This window comes from Staurois parvus, unplaced genomic scaffold (genome assembly GCF_062004578.1).
Source record: "Staurois parvus isolate SC_StPar_1 unplaced genomic scaffold, SC_StPar_1.0 ptg000437l, whole genome shotgun sequence".
Classification (NCBI taxonomy): Eukaryota; Metazoa; Chordata; class Amphibia; order Anura; family Ranidae; genus Staurois; species Staurois parvus.
This window is the reverse complement of record NW_028318233.1, coordinates 558,084-565,140: the sequence shown is the minus strand read 5'-3', so window position 1 is coordinate 565,140 and position 7,057 is coordinate 558,084. Positions and strand designations below refer to the sequence as shown.

Below are 7,057 nucleotides of genomic sequence, written 5' to 3'. Positions count from 1 at the left end.
TGTAAAACAATTTCAGTGCTGCTACTTACAACTGAAAATCTTCTGCTTTCTGTTATACTGACAAGGATCTGAACAACTGATCTTTCCATTGCACAGTTCTCCCTCATTAAAGGTACCAATGATAAAAAAAAATGTGCATTTATTAAATTTTTTCATTCAGGCCTGCAGAGCATTGGAACAGCGATCAACAAGTTGTCAACGCAATGCACTGGTTCTAACATTTACAACCAACAATAGTTATTTCCCTAGTATCTATATGTTCCTCAAAAAGTACTTGGCTACTACTATTGTTGGTTGCATATGTTAAATTAGGGGCCAAGGACATATAGCATACAGTGTATTGGATAATCCACTTCTGTAGGTTCCAGCATTGTTTACTCACAGCCCCTGGTCCATACAGCCCTGCTTCCAGGGCACTCTGCTGAGTTCCTCTGATCGGTCGTAGATGTGACCCATAGTATGTTCATTGGTCCCTGCGAATGGATGACGTGGCTTTGCAGGCAGAGCCATACACAACCTTGATGACATTAAACCAGTGCCGTGCCATAAGATAAGGAAGAGGGTGGTTTGAGGGCAGCTTGGGAAATGTGATCATGCTTTATGTTACACCCTAAATATTGGTGTAACATGAAATATGGATTAAAGTGGACTATGCCTTTAAACTGTATGATAACCAAAAATGACTACATTGCAGATTACCAGTCTGCTGATGTGGTGGCTGCATTTATTTTCTTTTTATGCTTTTTTTTTTACTTTACTTTAACACACTTCCAATGTTAGGGTGGCTACTCTCAGTCCTCCACTGTATCTAAGGAGGAGCAGCGTAGCTACCCTTGAATAGCAGAAATGTCAGCCTGTGGCAAGGCTTAGATAGATTGAAAGATTTAGATTTACATACTGTAAGTGACTAACAAATTGAAGCCTTACTCCAGTCAACACTTTTAAGCAGTCACAGAAACACTTTTTTTTCCTTTTGAGATAAAGGTTTTCCATATAAAATTGCAACTGCCACTATTTAATTCTCCAGGGACTCTACTTTCAGAAAATATATAATTGAGGTATAATTAAAGTAATTTTAAGCAAAAATGCAGATTTCAACATGTATGAAATTAAAAAATTGCCCTGCTAGATGATTGGTTAAATTTAGGTTGCCTCCTGGGGGGACTAAAATAACAAACACTTGGTGCCAGTAGTCTGTCCTTGGCCTCCAACTCCATCTTCAGTTATGATTCCCTCCTCAGCCAACAGCTTGTTTCTCACCGCAGACCCTGTCCTTGGCCAGCAACCTATTCCTCATCACTGACACCTTGCCATTCAGTCATTGCCAGCTCCTTCATCAGGGCCAACACCTCAGGCCAGCGGTCTGTCTGTCAACGCCGACTGTCCTTGGTAAGCAGTTGACACTGTTGTCACTGTTGATTCCTTTCTCAGCAAGCATCTTTTCCTTCGCTGTCAACTTCCTCCTCAGTATCTACCCTGTCCCTTAATGCTGGCTTATTTCTTAGCCAGTATTCTACACCATGCCACCATCTCCTTCCATGGTCATCAAATTGTCCTTTGCTGCCACCTTCTTCCTTGGCCAACAGCCTGCCCCTCACCTCTAACTCCTTACGTGGCCATCAGCCTGTCCCTCACAGCAACTCAGAAGGAGTTCTCGTAGCCTCCACCCTCTGCCAGCATGTCTGCTAGTACCTGTGTTTTCTCAGTGTCCTGATGGAGCGCCTTACCACCTAAACTGTACAGAGGATCTTGACAGGTACCTTCAGCTACAAGATGCCCAATCTTCAGCACTGTTGTTTTCTCAGGTCACGGCTGGTGGTATTCTAGCACAATTGTATCCTGTAGGAGAAAGATCAGGTAAAGAAGTGGAAGACCAGAAACACAAAGCACTTTATTTGAAACTAGCAATTGTGTTGTAAGACTGATACATATGTAGTACTGATATTGACACAAAAAGGCAGCTGAGGATCCACATGGACACAATTTGTTATTATTTATGTTATTTTCACTTTATATTTATCTTTATAAAGAGGTATTGGTGGATTAGCATATATATGAGATCTTCTTTTTTGGATTGTTTAGTGTGAAGGACAACTGTCCAAACAACAGCAGCTGTCACATTTGTTCTTTTATATTTTTTTCTGGAGAGCTTAGCGTGAGTTTTATCACTGTACATATCATATCTGGTAATTATGATATTATACCACTAAATGCACTTCTTTAAAACTAAGTAAATACATATTTAATTTTTGTTGGGGATTTTAAAATATATTATGTTTTAGAACCAAGTTTGAAAAACATGTTTCATTGCAGAAGTATTGTTGGCATATTTTTTTCAAATTATGTAAAGCAACCCACATTTTAAACAAAACAAGGAATGGTAAAACATTACATAATATGTTTTTAATTAAGCAACAAACCATATTGCATCTTCCTTTTTTCTGTTCCTATCTCACCATTAGTGTAGTTAACTCTTACAACAACTAATTTAAAGGGCCTGCAAGACAGAGGCATAATGGCCTACGGTTGCCATGAATGTGGCTTTCCCTTAGGAATAAATGTGCCTGGGAAGCGCCTGAGCAGTAAGAAGCAGCCATTTTCTGAGAAAGGGTGAAGATCATAAAATGAGGCTGAAGGTAAAATACAATATATCTGGTCAGCAACTCTCAGTAGGGTGGGGGCAACAAAGTTAACAAAAAACAAAAAAAAACATAATTGTACTTTAAGTTCTATGTGATCCCTTGCAGGCAGCCAAAAACTAGAAAGCACCTCAGAGAATTACTAAGTGTAAAGCTGCCCATAGCTGGCCATTTCCACTTGAAAGAAGTCCATCTAATGACTGGTTAACATCGAACAGGACTGTTTGAACATTTTTGTCGATCAGCGACTTGTAGCAGGCTGCAGCTGCTGATCGGTGTATTCTGATAGCAGAGGAGTCCTGCTGTCAGAATACAATGGCACAGTGGGGAGGATTCCTCCATCCACCTTGCATGTGTGGGTGGGGGAATCCGTTAATTTTTATTCAATCAGACCTCTGGCTGATCAAAAAAAAAAAATGTACAGTCTACAGCCAGTGTAATTCTTGAACCCACAGCTATGTAAATGACTCTGTTTCTGTATCAACAATCACATTCAAACCTACAAGACGGGTTTGAATCTGATTGGTGTCCAAGAGAAACTACTTAGTACTGACTTTTTAAACTCAAACATTTACCATGTGAGGAATAGTAAGAATCACTTTGCCTCCTACATCACAATTTGCAATTCTCAGATTACAGCATTACTGACATAAAGGCATTGGGAGGCATGGTAACATTACAGCAATACCTAAATGAAACTTAAGTACTGAGCAGGTAGGTTGTGCTTCCTGTATGCATCTTAATGTTTTCCCCTCAAATTCTATTCTAGTGACAACCTGAGATTGGCTGTCATCAGGCAGGAAATGAGCTCCCCAATGTGAATACAAACCACAAAACATTCAAAATAGATTAGAAAAGAGTTTAGAAAACAATTTCTAAACTGTACCCATAGCAATAAAAGAAAATAATTTATCTGCATATACTTCCAGCATAGTTATGTGCAATCAGAATCTATGGGGTGTATTTACATTTGTTCTATGGGGAAGGGGAAAATCATAGCAATTTTTCCCCTCCAGGTCGAATGTAATTTATTCATACAGAATAGAATTAATCAGGATTTTATGAATGCATAACATTAGACCTGGAGAGAAAAGAGAGTTGTTTTGTGATCCTGGGTATCCTTTTACAAAGTAATATGCACTCTGTTTTCTACAGTACAATATATTGATATCATCACATCCCATTATGTTGACACATGTTTTGTTTTTCAGTTTTTCCCCTCTTTGCTCAGAATGAATGTATATACAGTTTTATAGCTCTGCATATTTTTTATGTATTTATTTATTTCAGGTACTTATATAATGCTGTTCATTTACACAGCACTTTACACATATATATTGTACATTCAAATCAGTCCCTAACCCTCAAGGGGCATACAATCTAAGGTCCCTAACTCACATTCATACATACACATACTAGAGCCAATTAACCTACCAGCACGTCTTTGGAGTGTGGGAAGAAACCGGAATTCCTGGAGGAAACCCATGCAGGCACAGGGAGGACATGCAAACTCCAGGCAGGTGGTGCCGTGGCTGGGATTTGAACCAATGACCCTAGTACTGCCAGGCGGAAGTGCTAACCATTTAGCCACTGTGCTGCCCATGTATACACATTTGTCTCTATAAATGTCTATAAAGTCAAACACTGGCACTGTCAGTTCTGCAAACTAACATTGCATTGCACAGTAAAGTCATCAAAACACGTTTCAGGCAATTTAGAGGAAAGGATGTGTTTTTATGGGCTTAGAGGAGAGCACATTGCATCATGATAAAAATACTGGAAGGCAGAATTTCTTGGGAGAATTGTACATTGGTCCAAAAGTCCAAAGTCCCACCAGGAGATTCCATGTTCAAGCACTTTTACTTTGAAGCAGGTTCTACATTCAAGCACTTTTTTCTTTGTAGCAGGTTCTACATTTAAGCACTCTTCCTTGGAGCAGGTTCCATGTTCAAGCACTCTTTTCTTTAGAGCAGGTTCCATGTTCAAGCACTCTTTTCTTTGGATTAGGCTCCATGTTCAAGCACTCTTTTCTTTAAAGCAGGTTCCATGTTCAAGCACTCTTTTCTTTGGATCAGGCTCCATGTTAAAGCACTCTTTTCTTTGGATCAGGCTCCATGTTAAAGCACTCTTTTCTTTGGATCATGCTCCATGTTCAAGCACTCTTTTCTTTAGAGCAGATTGCATGTTCAAGCACTCCTTTCTTTAGAGCAGGTTCAACGTTTAAGCACACTTTTCTTTGGAGCAGGTTCTATGTTTAAGCATTCTGTTCTTCGGAGCATGTTCCATATTCAACCACTCTTTTCTTTGGATCAGGCTCCAAGTTCCAGCACTCTGATCTTTGAAGCATGTTCCATGTTCAAGCATTCTTTTCTTTGGAGTAGGTTCCATGTTCAGGCACTCTGTTCTTGGGAGTATGTTCAACAACTATTTTCTTTGGATGAGGCTCCAAGTTTCAGCACTCTACTCTTTGAAACAAATTCCATGTTCAAGCATTACTTTCTTTGGAGTAGGTTGCACTTTACTCTTTGAAGCCTGTTCCATGTTCAAGCATTCTTTTCTTTGGAGTAGGTTGTACTCTGGTCTTTGAAGCATCTTCCATGTTCAAGCATTCTTTTCTTTGGAGTGGGTTTCATGTTCATGCGCTCTGTTCTTTGGAACAGGTTCCATGTTCAAGCACTATTTTCTTTGGAGCAGGTTCTAAAGCAAATTATATAATCAAAATTACTAGTTTATAGATTACCCAAATAAAGAAAGAAAATATGTACCAAACCATGATACCTTTAAGGTTCCATTCATACTGTGTATTGCATTAAAATAAACTAGTAAAAGGTTTTACTATCACAACACATTGCTCAACGTGCTGTACAATAATGTGCACTGTGGTAAAGCACAGTAAATAAATTTTGAATAGTACCCCAATGCACGAGTACAGTTGCTGGCAATGCATTCACACTGAAGCACACTATGGAGCAAATGCATCATCCATTGCTGTGTATCAGCAGCTCATTCAAAATGCATGGGCTGTCTTTTTTATGTTTGTTGGAAATTTTAACTTCACATTGTAAAACAGCAAAGAAACAGATAACAGAACAAGTGCCAACAAAGAGTTAGGGTCATATGATGGCTAAAGTGATATACACATTTAGTCAAATGTAGATCCATCAACTCAGTAAAAGGACAAAGATAATAAATGCAATATATACTGTATACCATGGTTACACGACATCACTGAAAGCTGTAGCTACTGTCCTGGGAAGAAAACAGAGCAGTAAAAGTAGAGAGAGATAAAGAATTGAGAATGAGGAAGGTGAGGGGATAGAGAACATGCAGCTGGTAAAGGGTGGGGAAGGGGTGCTCGAAAAGGAAGCACCTGCCTATTGTTATGGCGTTAGCACAGGATGAGTCCTGCAATTAGGTTTATCAGGTTAGCATCTCTCAGAATGGAGTTGTAGTTCAATAATATATCTAGGTGTCATAGCTTTGTCATTGGTTCCTCCACATGCTTCAGATATCACATTTTGTGCACTCCTTCCTATATGGAGGGAGAAGTAGTAGATATTCAGGAGCTGGGAATGACTGTCCTGGCTGCCATTAAAAGAGGCTTATCCTGGTGGATGCTATTTTGCCAGGAAAAGTGTGAGTCATGGAGTGCATTATATTGTGATAGTACTGAAGCTGTAATAAATATAAAAAAAATGTTGAAAAGAATGAAGTAAGGTGTGTACATGTCCGCCAGATTTTCAGCATTGTTCTTAAATGGGTATTGCGTCTCCAACATGCTTTAGGACCTTGTGGGAAAATGCAGCGAGGGCAATGATACTATCTGTTAGGATTTTAAAAATTCTTTTCTTGTATATAGTCGGCCATAGACAGCCTATTAGTCAAGATAAAAGACTTAGAGGTATGCTCTAACGAAAGGCTGCACAAATGTTCCAATTCCCATTCACCCAAATAATAGAGGAAGCCAGGCGACACATAAGATAACAGGAGGTTTATAGAACATAGAGACCAGGCGCAGAGGTCTCTCAATATGCAAACATAACGCTTCAAATGAATTTAGGGTTATATGTAAGAGGACCCTTCCGTGCAAAGAATTACAAAAATCTCCAAACTGGAGGTAAGTAAGCCAATGACTGGGGGGTAGTATGAATTCTCAGTAAAGGAAGTAAGGGAATGTAGGTCTTTCTATGTCAGTGCAAAGTGTATTGGAGAGATTGCAGTGGTGGTCCATTTAACCAGTCTGGTGCAGGACTGTCCTGGCAGAAATTTTGGATTTTCCAAAAATTGGTTATTGGGCCTACATACAGCAGGATGAAGGTTTGTTTTCCCTATGAAATTAGTCCAATGTCTTCCATAAAAAGACGTAAGCAGATGGTAAAAGATTTTGTGGAGGACACATGGAGGGGTATGTCCACGGT

At 39.4% G+C, this 7,057-nt stretch overlaps 1 long non-coding RNA gene across 1 annotated transcript in view; it reads right to left on the bottom strand.

Annotated features, from left to right (window-relative positions):
* Positions 1–1,878: 1,878 nt before the first annotated feature.
* LOC149454133 (uncharacterized) overlaps positions 1,879–7,057 on the bottom strand; it is a 48,811-nt gene continuing 43,632 nt past the window's right edge. The window contains exon 2 of the long non-coding RNA XR_016314363.1: positions 1,879–5,336. This is a non-coding gene — a long non-coding RNA (uncharacterized LOC149454133). The remainder of the gene's footprint in view (positions 5,337–7,057) is intronic.